This window comes from Canis aureus, chromosome 21 (genome assembly GCF_053574225.1).
Source record: "Canis aureus isolate CA01 chromosome 21, VMU_Caureus_v.1.0, whole genome shotgun sequence".
In the NCBI taxonomy this organism is placed as follows: domain Eukaryota; kingdom Metazoa; phylum Chordata; class Mammalia; order Carnivora; family Canidae; genus Canis; species Canis aureus.
In genome coordinates, this window is record NC_135631.1 from 4,165,686 (window position 1) to 4,186,451 (window position 20,766).

The 20,766-nt window shown below is 46.7% G+C and overlaps 2 long non-coding RNA genes across 5 annotated transcripts; both read left to right on the forward strand.

Moving 5' to 3' along the window:
• The first annotated feature begins 127 nt into the window (after positions 1–127).
• LOC144292299 (uncharacterized) lies at positions 128–7,383 on the forward strand. Its single transcript, XR_013359744.1, has 3 exons — positions 128–1,591; positions 5,566–5,630; positions 5,805–7,383. It is a non-coding gene; the product is annotated as an uncharacterized LOC144292299 (long non-coding RNA).
• Positions 7,384–8,784: 1,401 nt separating this feature from the next.
• Positions 8,785–18,963, forward strand: LOC144292297 (uncharacterized). 4 transcript variants are annotated; one of them, XR_013359740.1, is made up of 3 exons: positions 10,175–10,308; positions 10,539–18,197; positions 18,864–18,963. It is a non-coding gene; the product is annotated as an uncharacterized LOC144292297 (long non-coding RNA). The 4 variants fall into 4 exon arrangements; XR_013359739.1 differs by lacking the exon at positions 10,175–10,308 and adding an exon at positions 8,785–9,290 and having other exon boundaries at positions 10,539–18,963; XR_013359738.1 differs by lacking the exon at positions 10,175–10,308 and adding an exon at positions 9,950–10,132 and having other exon boundaries at positions 10,539–18,963.
• The last annotated feature ends 1,803 nt before the right edge of the window (positions 18,964–20,766 follow it).

The following is a 20,766-nucleotide window of genomic DNA, read 5'->3' on the forward strand; positions in this document are numbered from 1 at the left end:
TGCATGGAGCCTGCTTCTCCCTCTCCCTCTGCCTATGTCTCTGCCTCTCTCTCTCTCTCTGTGTGTGTGACTATCATAAATAAATAAAAATTAAAAAAAATAATCTAAAAAATTAAAAAAAAAAAAAAGATTAAGACAGTGTAAAATGGCTGCCTTTGGAAAAGTTCTTGAGCTGCAGACAAGTCAACTACTAACTCCAAGGAGGGCAGAAAGGAAACCGGTTGCTGTGGCAACATCTCTGCCGGCCTATTTTCTTCTCCCTCTAGTTCAAAATAACAGCTTCCAGCAGGTTCGGGGAACAGCGGAGAGGGAGGAATGTCTAACTCCAACCCAGCAACTGCACTTAGCCAATCTCCAGCCAGATTAAGTGGCAAGAGGAAGGTGTCAGCCAATGAAGAGGCTTGGAGCTTGTGTCATCCTCCCGGAACCAGGTTGGAATAACCAGAAGGTGGAGCACATGACTGTTTCCATGGTGACCTCCCTTAGCAACCTGACTGGTCCTATTTATGAGCACTGGAAAATTCCATTTGGCTAAGACCTGATTTTGTTACCTTCTCTGCCTCCTTCCTGTTCCAAAGCCCGAATGAAGTCACTGCGGATATTTAACCCTTTCCCTAGATGTGCCTGGGTCCTGTCAGATCTGAGGGCCTGGCAGGTGGGCTGTGTGCCCTGCTCTGGGCTTAGTGCTGCAGGGGAGGGAAGGTGCTGTCTGGTAGTGACAGCCACCCTTTATAGGGCACAACGTTTGAGCCGGGCACTGTAGTAAGCTGCTGACAACCTCACAACCATGACAACGGGTACCATACAGATCATTCCCATTTCACTGAGGAAAAAACTTGATCCAGAGAGGTTAAGTAACTTCCCAATGTCACGACAGCAAGTGGAAGAACAAGGCTCGGACCAAGTGTGTGGGACTCTTGGGGCACTCTCTTCGTGACTCCTCTGTGTAATGCTTTCAGTGTTGAAGGACCCGATGGGGTAGAGGATGGGAGGGAGACATCCATGGTCTTCAAGGGACTTCAGGGGAGCTTCAGCGAGGAGGGTGACATTTAGGCTGTGTGGAAGAACGGGGGGAAAAAAAAGCAGGTTCAGGACACTCCAGGTGCCAGGCTGGAGCTGAGGGTCGGTGAGTGAGACCAGACAGACCCCAGAGGGAAGGATTTGGCCAGGGCCCAAGACTCTCAGCCTCTAGAACTGGCTATGCCTGGCATTCTGGCTGGGAGCAAGGAGGGAGTCGAGCCTATACACATTTCCTGCCCGAATTCTACTGGGGTCGTGCTGGTTTGGGCTGGGGGTGGATCTGGGGAACCAGCAGCTGGAAAGTAGAGGCCCCCCTATGCCAGCCCAAGCCAGAGGCCACACAGGATCAACTGTGTGGATGCTGCAGAACCCACATGTAGAGCTGCTCTCAGCTGGGGCAGGGCTACAGGAAGACTGGGACTCTGTTTTCAAGGATATAAAGTAAAAAGGATAAACAAATATGCCATAGTTTAAGATAACAACAGATGAGTCCCTGGGAAAAGGGTGTGGTCACAGGAGTGCTGCTGAGGTCACTGGACCATTATGTCTGCAGGACAGACTGACCATTCAGGTATGAAGGCCTCCTGTAGCAGGAAAAGGACCCCACCTGGGCTCTAAAGCGGGTGGGGTGGGGGGGTCTGACTGGCAGGGTGAATGGGGGGAGAGGTGGCAGATGTCCATGAACCAGGGAGCTGACAGTAAAAAGGGCTGGATGTGGGGACACAGAGGGGACACAACTGATTGAGCTCTATGACCCAGATTCAGGGTGGGGCAGTAGGTGATTAAGATCTGGGAGAATGAGGAAGGGTGACCCTTTGTAACCTTTCCACAGCCTCTGTCTACACCTTGGGCCTCAGCTGGTCTTCGCCCAAGCAGAACAGTCATGGAAATTTCCACCTAGGTCATTTTCCCTAAGCTGTTCTCAGCCCCACCTTCTTCCCAGGCCTTTCTGTGTCCACAGTTCTTTTGCTTATGCAGGCTGTGGTGGAGGCCTGGGGCAGCCCTGGAGACTTGGTGACAGCCGAAGAAAACCTGTCTGGCTCAAAACTGTCAGAACTTCAGGCACCTGGCATGGTGCTGCTATGGAACATGGGAACACCAGGCTGTCCCTTCACTGCTAGTCTCAGAGGCCCCAGAGTTCCTGTTCCTGGGAAGGCATAGGGGAGGACTGGCAGCTTCCACCATCACTGCAGTATTTTTTAGCCAAGTCAGCTCCACATGGGTGTCTCTTCACCAGAGTACAGGGTAGCAGGGCTGGAATAGGCCCCGGGGCACCTGAGTGTTCACGGTACACCATTTCTGCTCCCAAGAAGTTATGCAGGTGCTCTATTTTCTTGGAGGGGGTAGTATTTTGTACATTTATTTCTAGAAGTTCCTAAGTGGAAGACTGACTTCTGTGGAGAGAGTGGGGCTGGGAAGACACTGAAGTCCTCTCTTCCCTCCCTCCTGCCCCCACTTTCTGCACAAGTGGCTCCCAGCTCCGCCCCAGCTTCAGTTAGGGGGTTGGGCTCTTCCCAAATAGCAACAGCTGGGAATGCAGAGGCCAGACAGAACGGAGCCGGGTGCTGGATCTGGGGTGTCTGCACCCTTTGCCCACACCCGGGGAGGGCCTCTCCATCAAAGAGGTTGAGACAGATGCATCTCTCCCATGTCTGTATGTGAGTGAGCCTGAGGCTCCTCTGGCCCCACTTTCAGGCTCCAGAAGGGGTACCTTATCCTCCCTGCCAACCTGCTGTAAACCCTGGAGTACCCCGACCTTCAGAGGAGCAAGGGTAACATGTCAACACCCATTGGTATCCAGGAAAATATAGGCTGTGCTGTGATAGAGACTAACTATGGGCTGGTGATATGAGACAATTTGGATATGCTGGTCAGAGAGGCCTTTCTCGGGGAGTGACCTCTAGACAGGGTAATGAGTGTCATGTGAAGAGGCGGGAAGGTACCTTACAAACAGATGTGTCATGGAGAGTAAAGAACATGAATCGGAGGGATCCCTGGGTGGCTCAGCTGTTTAGCACCTGCCTTCGGCCCAGGGCATAATCCAGGAGTCCCGGGATCGAGTCCCACATCTGGCAACCTGGTGGGAGCCTGCTTCTCCCTCTGCCTGTGTCTCTGCCTCTCTCTCTGTCTCTCATGAATAAATAAAATCTTAAAAAAAAAGAAAAAAAAGAGCATGAGTTGGGAAAGGGCCACGGGTACTGAAGACCCAGAGAGGAGGAAACCAGTGTGGGGAGCCCAGAGAGCCTCAGGTAGACTGCTCTGTCTTCTTTCTTTCTTTCTTTCTTTCTTTCTTTCTTTCTTTCTTTCTTTCTTTCTTTCTTTCTAAGATTTTATTTATTTATTCATAGACACACAGAGAGAGGCAGAGACACAGGCAGAGGAAGAAGCAGGCTCCATGCAGGGAGCCTGACGTGGGACTCGATCCGGGGTCTCCAGTATCACACCCCAGGCTGCAGGGGGTGCCAAACCGCTGCGCCACCAGGGCTGCCCTGTCTTCTTTCTTTTGTCCTGTGGCCACCACCCACCCCAGTCCAGGCCTCCATGACCTCTGACTTGGGCTGTGACAATGGACTCCAGTGTCTTCACATCTGCCATCTCTCCCAGCTCAGCTACCTTGTGAAGAGCAGCCACACAACACTTTTCAGTTCAGAGAGGCCCAGAGTCCAAACTTCTCCAGATAACCGAAGGCCTGCCAGCTCTGACCCCAGTCCTCCCTTCGTGCCTCCCCTCCTTTCTAGTGAGTTCCCATCATCTCAGGAGCTTTAAGGTCTATTCCACCACAATCACTGTATGGCTCTCCGTTTATTAGCTCTGGAGAAGGACCTGTAATGCCACGGGCTTCTGTTTATACCTGGCCTGTGTTGAAAAATATACCTTGGAAAAGTTCCTAGAACCAGATGACCTCTGCCCCCTTTTTCCACAAGACTTGTCTGTGTTAAATGTGGGCCACAGCTCTGTGGAGGCTGAATGGGCACACCCAGTGCACGTGTGCATGAGCATGTGCAGAGGGCGTGATATGTTTAATAAGCATCATGCTGGGTATGTGGTGCTAACACAAACATCTGCCAGGGTCAGTGGGTGACCGAATAGATCAAGGATACAAGAATGTGGATAGACTCATCGTTCCTTCAGGCTGTTTCTGAAGGTCCACTGGACAGTCCCCAGATGCTAAGTAAGCAGAGGCCAGGCCCCAGCACGGGTGAGGCTTGCCTTCAGCCTCCCGCAGTGGATCACACAGGGCAATGACTGCAAGGCCTGAGTCTTCAGCCCTCCCCTCCCTCTGGAGGCTGAGTGTTTAATGGGAGCTCCCTGGAGAGAGACCCAAGGTGGTCTTCGGGTTTCTTCCCCATGGATCAGTGTGTCCAGAACATGTCAGGAGAGGGAAGTGGTTCCCGGTCTGTCAGTCTGTCAGAGTACAGCTCCCTGCCATAGCTCTGCCCCCAGCTGGGCAGGCTCATCTCTGCCAAATCCAGGTGTGTCAGGTTGTGTCTAATCACTTCCTTCTTTCTAACACCCTTCAATACACAATTTTTTTTAAAGATTTTATTTATTCGTGAGAGATACAGAAAGAGAGAGAGAGAGAGAGAAGCATAGACACAGGCAGAGGGAGAAGCAGGCTCCAAGCAGGGAGCCCGATGTGGGACTCGATCCCGGGACATCACACCCTGGGCCGAAGGCAGGCGCTAAACCGCTGAGCCACTCAGGGATCCCCAGTACACAATATTAATACACAAGCAGCGAAGCAAACTACTGAAAACCTCCATGGTGACTGAGCTTATTTTCCCCAGGTGACTCTGGCTGGGACATTCCAGGTCAGGGACCCCTTTGTCCTTCATGGCCCCCGCCACGCTCTGCTAGCAGTTGATCTCCACTGCAGGCTGAGCATGAACCGCATATGCCCCTTCTCTATTCTGCTTGGGGTTTTGACTCCAAAAGAGATGCTTTTCCAACGTATTTATTTAGTCATTATTCAATAGACACATACGGAGCTTCTATTGTGTGCCAGGCACTAATGGTGCTGAGACCTCTTAGGCCTTAATTTGCTCATTAGTCTTGGGGACAGCAGCAGCATCATCTCCCTTATAAGGAACCAGGGAGAGAAGTGCCTGGAAGGTGTGCAGCTCAGAGCTCAATAGAAGTCACAGAAAATAGGGCAGGCTGGGTGGTTCAGCGGTTTAGCGCTACCTTCAGTCCAGGGAGTGATCCTGGGGTCCCTGCATGGAGCCTGCTTCTCCCTCTGCCTATGTCTCTGCCTCTCTCTCTCCTCTCTGTGTATTCCCATGAGTAAATAAATAAAATCTTAAAAAAAAAAAAAAGTCACAGAAAATAGGGGCACTTGGGGGGCTAACTGGTTGAGCATTTGCCTTCGGCTCAGGTCGTGATCTTGGGGTCCTGGGATGGAGTTCCGCATCGGGGGCCCTGCAGGGAGCCTGCTTCTCCCTCTGCCTATGTCTCTACCTCTCTGTGTCTCTCATGACTAAATAAATAAAATCTTTAAAAAAGTCATAGAAAATAAAGCTGCATGCTGTATTTCCTGTCTTGCAGACACATCAGAGACCATGGAGGGGCCAAGGAAAGCACAGCAGACTGTTCTCAGCCTGGGAGAGGAGGTGCGTAGACAGTCTCCACTGAGGACTGGCTGTGGCCAGAGGGAAGAGGACAGCAGAGCAGGTGGAAAGGTCTAGAAAATGCTGGGGGGAAGCCTGTGAGAGGCCTCTTGCAAAGCTCTTTTTTTTTTTTTTTAATCTTTTTAACTTTTATTTATTTTTATTTATTTATGATAGTCACAGAGAGAGGGGCAGAGACACAGGCAGAGGGAGAAGCAGGCTCCATGCACCAGGAGCCCAACGTGGGATTCAATCCCTGGTCTCCAGGATCACGCCCTGGACCAAAGGCAGGTGCCAAACCGCTGCGCCACCCAGGGATCCTCTTGCAGAGCTCTTAAATTGCAAAGATGAAGCTAAAACAGCTCCCCCCAAGGCATGTCCAGCCCTTTGTTGTCAGTCTGTCCTCTAACAGCCCGTGGCCCTCCAGAAAGATCCACAAACAGGCTGCAAGGCCTAGCACCAAGGACATTATGTGGTGAATAAACTAAAAAAGGAACTAGCAGCAGGGAGCTCATGGGCTGGGGGTGGGGGACTGTTCTAAGATGCCTTCTCCTTCATTCCCCCTTCAAACCGAATCCTCTGTGTTTCAGAGGAGGGTAGTGAGAAGATGGATGCTTCTCGCAGAAAGACACTTCAGTGGCATTTTCCTGCTGCCAGAGCTGGCTGCTGTGCAAAGACAGGGAGCCAAATGTTTGCACCATTTTTGTTCCGGAGATGAGTTCTGGGTAGGTGGGTAGCAGTAGGGGGCTGGGAACTACAAGTTCCTAGAGTCTTTAAAAAACAAAAAAGTTGATTTATCAGGGCTCTCCTTTTCTTTCTTTTCTTTTTTTTTTAATTTTTATTTATTTATGATAGTCACAGAGAGAGAGAGAGAGAGAGAGGCAGAGACACAGGCAGAGGGAGAAGCAGGCTCCACACAGGGAGCCCGACATGGGACTTGATCCCAGGTCTCCAGGATCGCGCCCTGGGCCAAAGGCAGGCGCTAAACCGCTGCGCCACCCAGGGATCCCCCTTTTCTTTTCTTTTTTTAAGATTTTATTTATTCATGAGAGACAGAGAGAGAAAGAGGCAGAGGGAGAAGCAGGCTCCACACAAGGAGCCAGATGTGGACTTGATCTCAGGTCTCCAGGATCACGACCTGAGCCGAAGGCAGACGCCCAACCTCTGAGCCCACCCAAGTGTCCCTCCCCTTGCCTTTTCTTCTTGATCTGCATTTCCAGAACAATCTTTGGTAATAATGCTGTATTAGATAATAATCATAGGATTAGATAAACATCAAACAAAGTGTAGCTGGAGTCTTACCCAGATTGAACTCTGGACCCCAGACCCAGAAATGAAGGCCATCAATAGCTTCTTTCTTGAGGAAGCCTGACTGGCCTTGTTTAAAAGGGGAGGAGGTGGAGTGGATTCTGGCATTCTCTGGAGGTTTCTGCCCTGACGTAAGTCTGGAGTAATAGGTCGGGCCTTGCCGACAAAAGGCCTGGAGACCTGACCTTAAATTTTTGTTTCTTTAGTCCTTTCTTTGTCCCACTTCCTTGAAACCACAGCCAGGAGGCCTCAAATCTTTCATTCTCCTTTCCCATCTTTGTTTACTGCATTTTATGGAATTAGCATCATCACTCCTTTCATCTCATGTCCTCATTTTACACAGAAGGAAACATCCAGTGAGAAGTTTTTTGGGTTAGTGCCCAAGATCACATGGGTGTTTGTCAGTGAGTGACTGCCACAAACAGACCAAGGGCCACCTATATTTAGCCAAGGCTTTTTTGAAGGTTGGGGGGGGGAGGGGGTTGAGGAAGGGCATAAAACCACTGGCTAAAATGGATTTGTCCTGTTTTACCGGAGTCATTAGGCCCAGATGAAAACTAGGTTTCAGACTGAAGTGATGCAGGATATGGAGGCAGCAGTGTAGGGAGCAACTGTCATCAGACATTCTGAAATTAAAGGGAACAGAGATATAGGCCAGAGAAGATGTGCCTTGAAAAAAGTTTTATGTAAAAGGGATCCTTCAAGGAGTTGAGGAGAGGGCACATAATCAAATGTATTATTAATGTGCCTTGAAAAAAGTTTTTTTTTTTTTAAGACTTTATTTATTTATTCATGAGAGACACAGAGAGAGAGACAGAGACACAGGCAGAGGAAGAAGCAGCCTCCATGCAGGGAGCCTGATGTGGGACTTGATCCCAGGTCTCCAGGATCATGCCCTGGGCTGAAGGCGGTGCTAAACCACTGAGCCACCAGAGCTGCCCCCAAAAAAACAGTTTTTAAGGGATCATTCAAGGAGTTGAGGAAAGGGCACATAATCAAATGTATTATTAATATTCTCACCAAAGACCATGGTGATTTGGGGCCCACTTGTTTAAATAAACATTGAGAAAAGAAGGGACTTGGGACGCCTGTCTGGCTCAGTGGTTCAGCATCTGCCTTCGGCTCAGGTTGTGATCCTGGGGACCTGGGATGGAGTTCCACATTGGGCTCCCTGCAGGGAGCCTGCTTCACCTTCTGCCAGTGTCTCTGCCTCTCTCGGGTGTCTCTCATGAATAAATAAATAAAATCTTAAAAAAAAAAAAAAGAACAGGTTTACTATATAAAGAGAAGGAATGAGAATATTTTAGAGACAGCAAAGCTCTCTTTGTCAAACAAAACCTCGCAGAGATGAAATCATAAATGTTTGGGCCTACACAGTAATAAAAACAGGACTTAGCACCCATAATCTCCTTCAAAGTATCATTCACTTACTGTTAAAAAAATTACTCTCTGATCTTGGCAAGTCACCTTTCCGCACAACAGATTCCTGAGTGCTGACCTTCTTTCAATTCTTTCTTTCCCCAAACCCATAGAGAATTAATTAAACAATACACAGCCATTTTAACCCTATGGGGAAAATGCTATCTGTAAGAGAATGGAGATGACTAGCTTTACAACACTGACAGTTATTTAAAGCACTTTAAAGCTCTTCATGTCATGAGCTCCAGAGTGGGAGAGCATGGATGGCAGAGGAGGTCCCCCAGTCTTCCCTCAGCCCTGGAGAAAACTGTAGAAGAGATTGCCAGAGAGGGGGCCTGGGGGCGGGGAGGAGGAAGGGAGGGAGCTCCAGGTCAGTTTCTGGGATTCAAGAATTGGTTCTGAGAAAGAAAGAAAAAAAAAAAAAAGAATAGCTTCTGGTACTAATTAGCTGTCAGATCACAAACTCCCCAGGTTCCCAGGTCCCTGTTTGAAAAATGAGGTGACCCGACTCATTTCTCCTCTTTCCAGCGCTAAAATCTCACTAAAAAATTTCCAACCCAGAGCAAAACATCAAGCCTGTGTCTGAAGGTTACCGTCTGCATCGCAGTAATATTCCACCCTTAAAGAGAAAGTGGGGAAGAACAATAAACTCCAACACCTTTGCCAGGGGTCACAGGGGTGGGCAAAGGTGGGAGGGTGTCAGTACCTTGGTCCCCCACGCCCCCTTCTGCTCCCCGACACCTTCATGATAACTACTGTCATTTACAGGAGCCAAAGGGGTTTCACAAACAGAAACTGTATCAAGTTCCTGCAATTCCCCGTCACTACTCAGATGCCACTCTACCCTACACCTTGTCCCCGAACTCCATCTTTCCCTCTCGGCATTCCCTGCCTAGAGACCCGCCATCCTGCAGGTTCCACAGTAAAGGCCCTGAGGTAAGAGGTCGGGTGTCAGCCCCTGTCCAGGGCTCCAGGCTTTAAACCCGAGTCCTGGAGTCCCGGGATTTAGTCCCACATCAGGCTCCCCGCATGGAGCCTGCTTCTCCCTCTGCCCGTGTCTCTGCCTCTCTCTCCGTCTCTCATGAATCAAATCTTCAAAACAAAACAAAACCTGAGTCCCACAGCTCCCCTTTCTCTCTGCTTCAGTTTCTTTTCCTAAACACAAGGCAGCTGCCAAGTCAGCTTCTGAGACTCTTCCACCTCGGGCATTATGCACTAATAAGACCCGGTGACATGCAAACACCCAAAGTGTGTTACAATAAACAGCATTTGGTAATTCCAAGGGGATCCTGTGCGAATTTTCAATTAACTGATGCCTTCGATACAACATGGAGGAATGACAAAGGGCAGGAAAAGGGAAGGAAGGGCAGACCCCGGTAGCAAACAGGAAGGAAGGAGGGAGGGAGGCACAACAGCTGCCCCAGGGGAGTAAGAGCGGCCTGAGGGTGGTGAAAGAGCGGAGGGGCGGCCGCAGAGCCCCCACCTCCCCAACCCTGCGCCCCTCCCCCGCCCCGCCAACCTCTGGCACAAACACAGGGTCTGGGGGCGGGGCGCGCATGCGCACTGGCGCCCTGCGACAACCGCCACCGCTCCCGGAGGCGGCCAGGACCGGCTGGAGCCGGTTAGAGCCGGCGGTGCCCGCCCGCGAGCCGGCGCCTCACAAGGGGAGGCGGCGGCTCACGGCTCGCGTATCCCTGCGCCGGGCGGGTGCGGGGTGCGCGCCGTGCCGTGCCCTTCCCCCCAGCCTTTGTGTCCAGCCTGCAGCTGCGGCGGCCCAGGTCTCCGGGCCAGTCCCTGCCCCCAGCCCTCCCCGCGGCCCCTGCAGCCCCCCGAGGGGTCTGGACGTGGGGCCGAGCTTGGCCGAGGGGAGCCGGAGAACACGCGCCCTCTCGCCCCCCACACGTCCCACCTCGCCGGGTTCTCCGCGCAGCCGCATGGCCCCGTGGAAACCTGTGTACGGGAAGCCCCTGGCGCTGTTGCTCCCAATTTGTCCGGCTTCGCTCGCGGTTCACAATCTTGCCGCCCCGGGAAACGAGATTTTTCTCGGAATCTTTGGCACGCGGTGCTTAGTCAGCTTCGCCTTTAGTTGGGAAATTCCAGGGGGTGCTTTGAAAGCAAAACTGCTCAAATTGTACAGAAAGGACGGGCTTTGGGTTTGGTGAAGAGCTTTTGTTTCCCTTTTAGCTCCCGTTGTAAAAACCTCGGAAGTGGAGCCAAGCCAGAGAGAATACGGATTCCAAAGCACAGACTTAGAAAAGCACACTCCTAAGCAGTTTCGCGAAAGTCTGAGAACGTTCCCGGACGGGCTGCCCGAGGTCGTTTCCTCAGAAAAGCCTTCTGGCGTTTGGGGATCAAAGAGGACGCTTAAAACTGGACTTTGACAGTTTTGGGTTTTGGTAACTTTGACGAGAAGCTTGGAAGCTCAGAAACGGTTCACATTTGGGCAGAACAAAAAGTGTGGGCATGATATTAAAAAAGAGATGTGGGGGGGGGTCGAGCTAGCATTTAGGGACCCCAAAGCCGGGACCACTGAGCCCGTGAAGTAACACAAGTCCCCCGCCCCCTTCGTGTTGGTTCGGACGCAGGAGGCAGCCCTGCCCCGGAACTACTTGAGACATTTTCTAGAAGTGGATTTCCACGTTTAGTAGAATTCTTAAGCAGATAACACGGACCGCCCGGGCTTCTCCAATAACAGGGTAATCAGAATGTCGGGGCTAACCTGAGAACCGACTGGCAGGCCCCGAGGCTATTTGGGGGACAAACGGACACTTTGCCGCAGCTAAGATGGCCGCCATCTCCTGACGAGGCTGAGGCTCGGTTACATAATGGAAATAAAAGGCCGTCAACAACCCCATTTCAACCGTCCTTCATAAAGCACTTCATAGTATCTACTGTACTGCCAAGAAAACATGAGGTATTTTTAAAGCTACTAAAAAAATTCCTAAGTAATGGTTCTGAAGTTAGGGAAAGCTGTTTGATCTACTTAAATGTGATTTTTGTGCCTAAGTCTTCAGTTCAAATCTACTTGCTAGTAAGTTTTGACTATTCCTGGGTACACGGGGGGTAATCAAGTTGCCTGAACTGTCACGAAAGCTCCAGAAAGTCTTGTAAAGCTAGGTTCTATTTTTAACCCGGCCATGGAACTATTTTTGCTTCCCCTCACAAAGGCGGCGGAGGGTTATTGAAATCGCGGTGTGAGCTGTCTTCCGTCTATAAATATGCCTCTCCCGGGTTCTGCTGCAGGCTTTCAGGCAGCGAGCGCAGAGACGGCTGGTGAGGGAGGAGGGACTGCTTAAGGCGACAGCAGATAAGTTTTTCTTAAAAAAAAAAAAAAGCTAGGAATTAAAGCAATCTTTAGGAAACGTAAATAGGGATAATACTTCTTGAGATATTGCTTAGCATTAAATTCGTAGAGTAGTATTGTAATCTTAAAAAGAGCTTAAAAGGAAAGCAATGAAGATTTTAAAGAGTAGCTTGAGAAAGAAAATGCTCTTTGTAGAAAAAGACGGAGGTTAAGAGATGAAGCTTAATGGAGTGGAAAGAAATCTAATTTTAGAAGAATTGTTGAGAGGACTGCAAAGTCCGGGATTCAATAAATCCTTAAATCTGAGGGCAGCCTTTCAGGTTGTCGTTGAAATGTAAATGACCTAAGTAGAGCCTAAATGTTTTAGACCGGTTGTAGATGGTAAAGATTAAAAGTTTGTCTTTTAAAAAGCTTAACTTGAAGGTGATTTAAGAGCCCTTCAAATTCATGGGTTAGTGATTGCGTCATTTGACACCTAGATCTTAAGCTATTACTTGCTAAAACTTGCAAATATTAGTGGTAGGATGAAAATTTGAAGAGATTAGAAAATTGAAGTGGAGAACTCGCAAGACCGAAGTACAGGAAGGTGAAGATTTAAAAGACCAGAAGTAAAGGTGAAGAAAAGACTTAGAGAAGATAGGAAAATTGGAAGAAAAATTACACGCCTTTTAGAAGACAAAAATAATTTAAACCTCGAAGGCAGGAAGCAGAAGAAAAAAATATTTAGAGAAGAACAAGGGAACAAGGTCTCAGATACAAATTGAGAAAGCCAGAAATTGGAAACGAGGTGGAAAATAAGGTCAGGGAAAGTACATCAGGTAGAAAATGAAAAGCTAGGACAACCGCTGAATATAGGCACATAAGATAGACGTCAAAAAGAAGATAGAGAAGTTTAAAGCCAAAAAATTGGAAAAAGTAAAAACAGGAAAACTAAGAATTTATAAGTAGTTATGGAATCTTTCCAAAAGCCCATGAATTTAATTTCTGGTGCAGAAGCTAGATTTGAGGGTGATAAAATTACTGTAGACCGAGACCCAGCTTAGCCCAGGAGCTAGAAGGGAAAGATAAAAATCAGATTAACAGCGTTTGCTACCAAAAAGACTTAAGTTACTTAAGTAGAATATTTCTGGAGTTAAAAATGTGAGGGTCTTTAAATATGGTAGCTTTTAGTGTTCTTGGAGAATTTAAAGAACTTTCATAACTGAAGTAATGCAAGATCAAGAATAACTACCAACTTAACATTCTCCCATTGGACTTTGAGCTAAGATGGTTTTTTAAATCCTGAGGACTAGCGTTAATTGGCAGCAGACCCAGGTACTACGCAGAAGTGGATTCAGTGAATCTAGGAAGACAGGAGCGGCAGACAGGATTCCAGGAGCCAGTGTCGGTGAAGCTAGGACTGAGGAGCGAGCTGCAGTTCGTGGTGAAGATAGGAAGGAAGGCGAAGTCCGGGAGCCAGTGCTGTTTGGTGAAGGAAGGAAGCTAGGAAGAAAGAAGGAGCCCTAACGATTTGGAGGTGAAGCTAGGAGAGGATTCCAGAAAGGAGGAGCCAGTGCGATGTGGTGATGAAGCTAGCGAGCAGCTTGGCAGCTTGGCAGCTTGGCTTGGCGACCACGCGGAGGCGGCGAACAGGCGCTGTGGAGGATAGATAGAGGATCCTAGAGCAGCATCCCAGTGTGCGAGGCCCCAGGGAGGACGAGTGGTGTGGTAAAAATACCAGAGATGGGCTAACGTGGTTTTTGTAACTTCAGTATGGTAACGTTAATTTGCTTTTCTAATGGTAACGGGGGAATTGTGGTACTTAAGCGCTAAGGGATTTATGGGGGTGTAGGCCGATTTCCGGGTGTCGTAGGTTTCTCTTTTTCAGGCTTGTTTTCTCATCTTGTCTGAAGCTTTTGAGGGCAGACTTCCAAGGCCTGGAGGAATGGTAGATGGCAAGTTTTTTTGTTTTGTTTTTAACCAATTTGAGGGAAACCAAATGAATTTGGTAGATCAACCTTGAGACCAAATTCTGGCAAGTTTTGTAAGAAGTTTTTAGCTTGGGGTAATGAAGCCTTTCAGTTTTTTGAATAGATGACCTTATTCTTCCTTCACCCTGCATTCAAGTTTTCTAAATGTGGAGTTTGGCTGTGTATGGGGGGGAGAGTTTTTTGTGGGGATGGGGGCGCAAAAATATGTTTTGAGTTCTTTTCCCCTTAGGTCTGTCTAGAGTCCCAAAGGCAAATGACTCAAGGTAACAGGAAAAAAGAAAATCCAGTATCAGGATAATCAGAACACCACAGGTTTACAGTTCTAGAAACTAGAGCACGAGCAGCTCTCACTTTTGAGTTCTGTGGCGGAGCTGTCCATTGGAGAAATGGCTGGTAGTTCTTGTTTTTCCATTTATTCATCAGATATTTTAATACATAACCCTTTAAATTCGTTACATTTACTTAACTTTGGGGTGGTCTTAACAGGGAAGAGGGTTGGGGGAGAAATTTTTCTTTCTAAGATTTTCCACAGATGCTATAGTACTATTGACAAACTGGGTTAGAGAAGGATTGTACTGCTATGCTGTTGGCACGAACACCTTCAGGGATTGGAGCTGCTTTTTTCCTTGGAAGAGTATTCCCAGTTGAAGCTGAAATGGTACAGCACAGTGCAGCTTTGGTTCATACTCAGTCTTCTCAGGAGCACTTCAGAAGAGCTTGACTAGGCCAGATGTTGAAGTTAAGTTTTCAAGTAATGTGATCTTTAACTTTTATTAAAGGGGAGGGGCAAATTTTGGCAATTGATAGTTGGCAGTGGCCTGTTAATGGTTGGGATTGGGGAGGGTTGGGGGTTAGGTAATTGTTTAGTTTATGATTTCAGATAACTCATGCCCGAGAACTTAAATACTTAGGATGGAAAAACTAAAGAAATCTCAACTTCCAAGTTGGCAAGTAACTCCCAATCCTCTAGTTTTTGTTTTCCCCCAATTTTTGAATTGGGCAGCTGGGGAAGTTCATGAAGATCCACTGGATTCATAGTGTAAGGCCTGGGGAAGGAAAGTATAAGGACTGGGGGTTGGTCTAGCCCACTGGCTGACTTAGATATCATCTTGGGAATTTTTTAAAAAATGGCTAAAGTTGTTTGGATATGGTAGTGTGTGGTTCTCTTTTGGAATTTTTTTCAGGTGATTTAATATAACTTAATACTACTATAGGAGCTTCAGAGCAAAGGAAGTGGCTTAATGATCCTGAAGGGATTTCTTCCTGGTGGTAGCTTTTATATTATCAAGTAAGATTCTATTTTCAGTTGTGTATAAGCAAATTTCTTTTCTCTAGTGTAGGAAAAGTATTTTTCCATTAACTGCAAACAAGATGTTAAGGTATGCTTCAAAATTACTGTAAATTGTATATTTTAATCCTTTCTGATAAAAAAGGGGGTGGGGTTTTGTGGATGAGGGCGGGGAAACCTTTTTTTTTTCTGTAGACTTTTTTCAGATAACTTCTGAGTCATAACCAGCCTGGCAAATACGATGACCTAGATGGAGAGGGAACAGCATCTTGGTGAATGATGATAAGTAAAGGCAGAAAAGATTATGTTTCATACCTCCATTGGGGAAAAAAGCATAACCCTGAGATCCTTAACTACTGATGAACGCATTATCTGCATATGCAAAAAAAATTAAGCAAGTGAAACTACCAATTTAAAGTTAATGGAATCTACCATTTAAAAGTTATGGCCTATCAAGCTATACCCACACCCACAAAAAGAATTGATGAGCTGTAATATAATGAATTGATGAGAAATAACAACGAAGATCAAATAACCATCTCAAAATACTGCTTTTACAAAAGCAGAATAAAACAAAATGAAAAATGGTAAAATCAACATTAATCCTGGAATAAAAGAAGCTGAAATAATTCAGAGTGGGATCAAATGGATTGAGAGAAGGCTGTGCTGTTTGCCAATCTTTCGTTTGCCTCAGACAGGTTTCTCTTCATTATCAGAAGAGTTGCTTCATTTCATCTGGGAGCAGAAAACAGCAGGCAGCTGTTAACAGATAAGTTTAATTTGAATCTGCAGTATTGCATGTTAGGGATAAGTGCTTATTTTTAATAGAACTGTGGAGCTCTTAAGTATTGAACTTGGCTGTGTTTCCTGATCCCTTCCTTAGAGGATTTCAGGATTGTGGGGAATTTTCCCATCTAGCCTTTTAAAATTAGGACTTACCGTGGGCTTCCATGATGGGATAGCACACCTCGTTCAGAGGCAAGTAATTCCTTAAAGGCTTTGAAGAGTAGTAGTGCCTTAATCATAAGGCAATGTTGATAAAACTAAGAAAATTGAATCTCTTAAATTCTACAAAAGGCTAGCATATTGTGCTGTTAAGAATCCGATGTTGTTAATCTTGCTAAAGCTTAAGTTTTGTGTCGTGATGTACGTTGTATAGAAAACATTAAATACTTCAAAATAAAACATTTTAATCTAGAGAATGTATGCTTTTAGAAAGCTGTCTCCTCATTTAAATAAAGTATTGTTTGTTTGTAGTTAGTGTTGGGCAATCTTGGGGGGATTCTTCTCTAATCTTTCAGAAACTTTGTCTGCGAGCACTCTTTAATGGACAAGATCAGGAATTGAGCGGAAGAACGAATTTAACTTTAAGGCAGGAAAAACATTTTATCCTTCGTAAAGTGATGAGCATTTAATAATTCCAGGCACATGGCAATAGAGGCCCTCTAAATAAGGAATAAATACCTCTTAGACAGGTGGGAGATTATGATCAGAATAACAGGTAACTACACCTACACTATTTCCAGAAAGTCAGGGATCTCTAAATTTGACAGTGGTAGAGTAATAAAATACTGTCAACTTTTCCAGAGTTGCATGTGAACTTTAAATGCTTCTAATCATCTCATCTGATGTTAGCCAGTGTTGACACAACTGGCCTTTTCATATAGGTACTTGGGGGGGGGGGCATGTGGGTTTTTAAAGAATTTTCTTTGCAGAGGCTTCATTTCATCCTTCATGAAGCTGTTCAGGATTTTGACTTGCATATAAGCGCTTGGCTCTTCCTTCTGTTCTAGTGAGTGTGAGACCTTGCAGTGTATCAGCATAATATTCAAGTAAACTTTCCCCTGATTTTGGAGGGGAGGAGGGGGAGGGGCTTACTTGTTTTAGCTTTTTTTTTACAGACCACACAGAATGCAGTTGTCTTGACCTCAGGTCTGTCTGTTCTGTTGGCAAGTAATGCAGTACTGTTCTGATCTGCTGCTATTAGAATGCATTGTGAAACGACTGGAGTATGATTAAAAGTTGTGTTCCCCCAATGCTTGGAGTAGTGATTGTTGAAGGAAATCCAGCTGAGTGATAAAGGCTGAGTGTTGAGGAAATTTCTGCAGCTTTTAAGCATTCGTGTTTGTGATTGAAGCCAAGTACCTTTTGCTGTGCTTCTTTAGGTAAAATGCTTTTTGTTCACTTCTGGTAGGGGGGTGGGGAGGGTACTGAAGCCTTTAGTCTTTTCCAGATGCACCTTAAAATCAGTGACAAGAAATAAATTCCAAACAAGCAACAGCCTTCGAGAAATTTAACTGGCAAGTGGAAACGTTTTATCAGTTCAGTGGTCTTAGTGCATTTTCTTTGTGTGGGTTTCTCTCTCCCCTCCCTTGGTCTTAATTCTTACACACAGGAACATTCAAAACAGCAGACGTATGCGAAGGGCCAGAGAAGCCAGACCAGTAAGGAAAAAAAATAGCTTATTTACTTTAAATAAACAGTCCATTTTAAATGTGGGGATTGGGAACCACTAGTTCTTTCAGATGGTATTCTTCAGACTATAGAAGGAGCTTCCAGTTGAATTCACCAGTGGACAAAATGAGGACAACAGGTGAACACGCTTTTTTCTATGTTTACATACCAAGTCAGATCCGTTATGAATAAGTAATTTAGTGTTAAATAGACTTCCAGCTTTATGCTGGAATAAATAGCATGTGAGCAGCTGTTTGTTGGCCTGGGGGTGGAGGGGTAAGGTGGGCGCTAAGCCTTTTTTTAAGATTTTTCAGGTACCCCTCTAAAGGCACCGAAGGCTTAAGTAGGACAACCATGGAGCCTTCCTGTGGCAAGAGAGACAACAAAGCGCTATTACACTAAGGTCAATAAAAATGGTGTCAGCCTCCTAACCCCAGCTTCTGTTAGAAATGAGGACTTGCCTCAACGCTTGGCAGACATGCACTGAGGCTCTCTTCGGGGAACGGAGCATCTAAAGGAATGTTTTGAGTACCTTCTGTACCCCTGGGCTTGTCCTGTCCTGACAATTATGCTGCTTTTATAGCAGCTATTTATTTAAAAAGCCCATACCTCAAGTGATGGTTGAAGGGGAGGGAAATGGGGAAAGAGGGCAACCACTTTTCCCTAGCTTTTCCAGAAGCCTGTTAAAAAAGCAAGGCCTCCCCACAAGTGACTACTCTGCCACATCGCCACTCCCTGCCTTTGGCCTAGCGCAGACCCTTCACCCCTCACCTCGATGCTGCCAGTAGCTTGGATCCTTGAGGGCATGACCCCTAATCGGTTTCAAGGTAACAGTGGTGCTGAGGTCTTCTGGTGGGTTGCACTACTAGAAAAGGCCATTAATTTGCCTGCAAATGCTTAAATGTTATTAAAACCACGACTAAATATTATAACACTGTTATCTTGTGGTTAGAACACTTAAGCCAGTGAATGGAGGATAATGTTTGAGACTGTAATGTTGGGTGGGAACATAGACCTTACAAATCAGAGATAGGCATTTTAGTATTGAGGACTGTTGGGGTGGGATTGCAAAAATTCTCTGCTAAGACTTTTTCAGGTGAACATAAAAGAGACTTGGCTAAGCTAGCATCTTAGCTGAAGCAGATACTCCAGTGTTCTTCAGTAGGGTTGTAAAGGTTTTTCTTTTCCTGAGAAAACAAATTTTTGTTTTCTCAGGTTTTGCTTTTTAGCCTTTTCCTAGCTTAAAAAAAAAGCAAAAGATGCTGGTGGTTGGCACTCCTGGATTTCCAGGACAGGGTTCAAATCCTTGCAGTGTCTTTGCTTGAACTACGATCTCTTGTCTTCAGGCCTCCTTCCATTTCCTCTTTTTAGATGTTAGGCTTTGGGATTTGGGGGAGATGGAAAAACACTTCGTGGAATTCAGCCAGAAACCTAAATCTGTTTTTATTTATGTGGGAACCTAATGATAACTGCCTTGTCTCTTTAATTTTCAGGTGGTCCCCATGCATCTAGTGTTTGGAGAAGACTTGCTTTGGAAGTCTTTAAAAATGGAAAACTTTAAAAATTCATATTAATAAAAAAAATTAAAGCTTTTCATTGGTGTGATTCTTTTGTGTATAAACCAAACTCCTGGGGCAGCCCGGGTGGCTCAGTGGTTTGGTGCCGCCTTCGGCCCAGGGCATGATCCTGATAAGTCCCACGTCCCACTCCCTGCATGGAGCATGCTTCTCCCTCTGCCTGTGTCTCTGCCTCTCCTCTGTCTTTCATGAACAAATCTTAAAAAAATCCTGTCCATCATGGGTAGTTGAGGGAAGATGGGGTGTTTTGTGGGGAGGTTCTCCACCTTGTTTGTTGCTGGTTACCATGATATACAGCATGATCTTCAGGTAGGGAGAGGGACTTGGGGAAAGTGGCATAGGGTCAGCAACCTAAAGGATCCAGTAACTTTCCCCATAGGAAAGCTTGCATTGTACTGTCTAGCAGTTGGTGAGCTGGGCCCACAGCATGGAGAAACAGGTGGGGGGGGCACACCGATTTCCATTGCTTCTGTGAAAACCCTTTGCAGGCGTAGGGGCACTGCCCCTAAGTGCTAATAAAAACCAGTGCTGTGGGGTCTCTGAAGTTTTGGGCTGATAACGTCCTTAATCCTTGTCAGTGCCTCAAACAAATTGGCCATTGGTTCCTGTTCTGTGGAATGGCCTGGATACCTCGTGATCTTGCCTTGGTTGCAACTAAAATGTTGAGATCGCACGTACACCTACTCTCTAAATGAAATACTTGTCTTACCTGGTGACTAAATCCCTGAGGTGTCCCTGCTTTCTACTCTCAAGTGACCCTATTGCCTGAAGGAGCCTTCCACCCAGCCAGGTTTAGAAGAGTGGGGAACCCAGGTCTAAAGAGTTCACACCCACCAGAGGCTTCCCATCGTGGGTCACTGTTGGCCACACTCAGCCCAGTGAAGGAGGCCTCAGGGAACAGAACTGTTCTACATTACTGTACTCACAACTCAGGAAGGTGTTACAAGTGGAGAAGCAGGCTTTGGGTCCTTGTCATGGCTGCAGGGCTGGGATTTGATTCCTGGTCTGGCAACACTTTAACTCCTTTTTTCAGCTCATGAACATCTGACATGAAGCCACAGTCCAGATAGGTCAGCAGACCAGCCTCGAACCTACCCATCCTGTGCAGGCAGGGAGACTTTTTCCTTGAAGGGTTGCATCTGAAATAGAGGGAGAGGATAGAGGGAAGCTGAACCATGGTTCCCTGAGCTTGATTACGTGCCTGTTCTGAATTGCTGTCTTTTTTTTTTTTTTAAATTTTTATTTATTTATGATAGTCACAGAGAGAGAGAGGCACAGAGACACAGGCAGAGGGGGAAGCAGGCTCCATGCACCGGATGTGGGATTCGATCCCGGGTCTCCAGGATCGTGCCCTGGGCCAAAGGCAGGCGCCAAACCGCTGCGCCACCCAGGGATCCCTGAATTGCTGTCTTAATGTCTTTTGGAGAAAGGTCTTCGATGTTTTTCCAGAGTTGAAAGGCTCCCTAGAAGCACAAGACTTCATTGGAGAGCAAGGTAGTAAGAGAGGAAGGCGTTCTACTTGCTAGGGACTACATGGCTCCTGATGCTGAGCAGATTTTAAATTGTCCAGGATTGGAAATGTAAAGACCAGACACGGGGTTAGCTAACCGGAAGATAGAAAAGCAGGCCGGAAGCTACTTCTTACCCTTTGAGCACAAAAAGGGAACTCAGAAGAGGCCAACATAAAATTCTCCCAAAGATTATATGCAAGTTAAGGGGCTGGGTCATAATAACAGACAAACCATAGGTATTTATATAACCCTTCAAGCTGTACAAAGGGCTCATACCAGTTGTTTTGGATTTGCTAATCCTAGTAGTG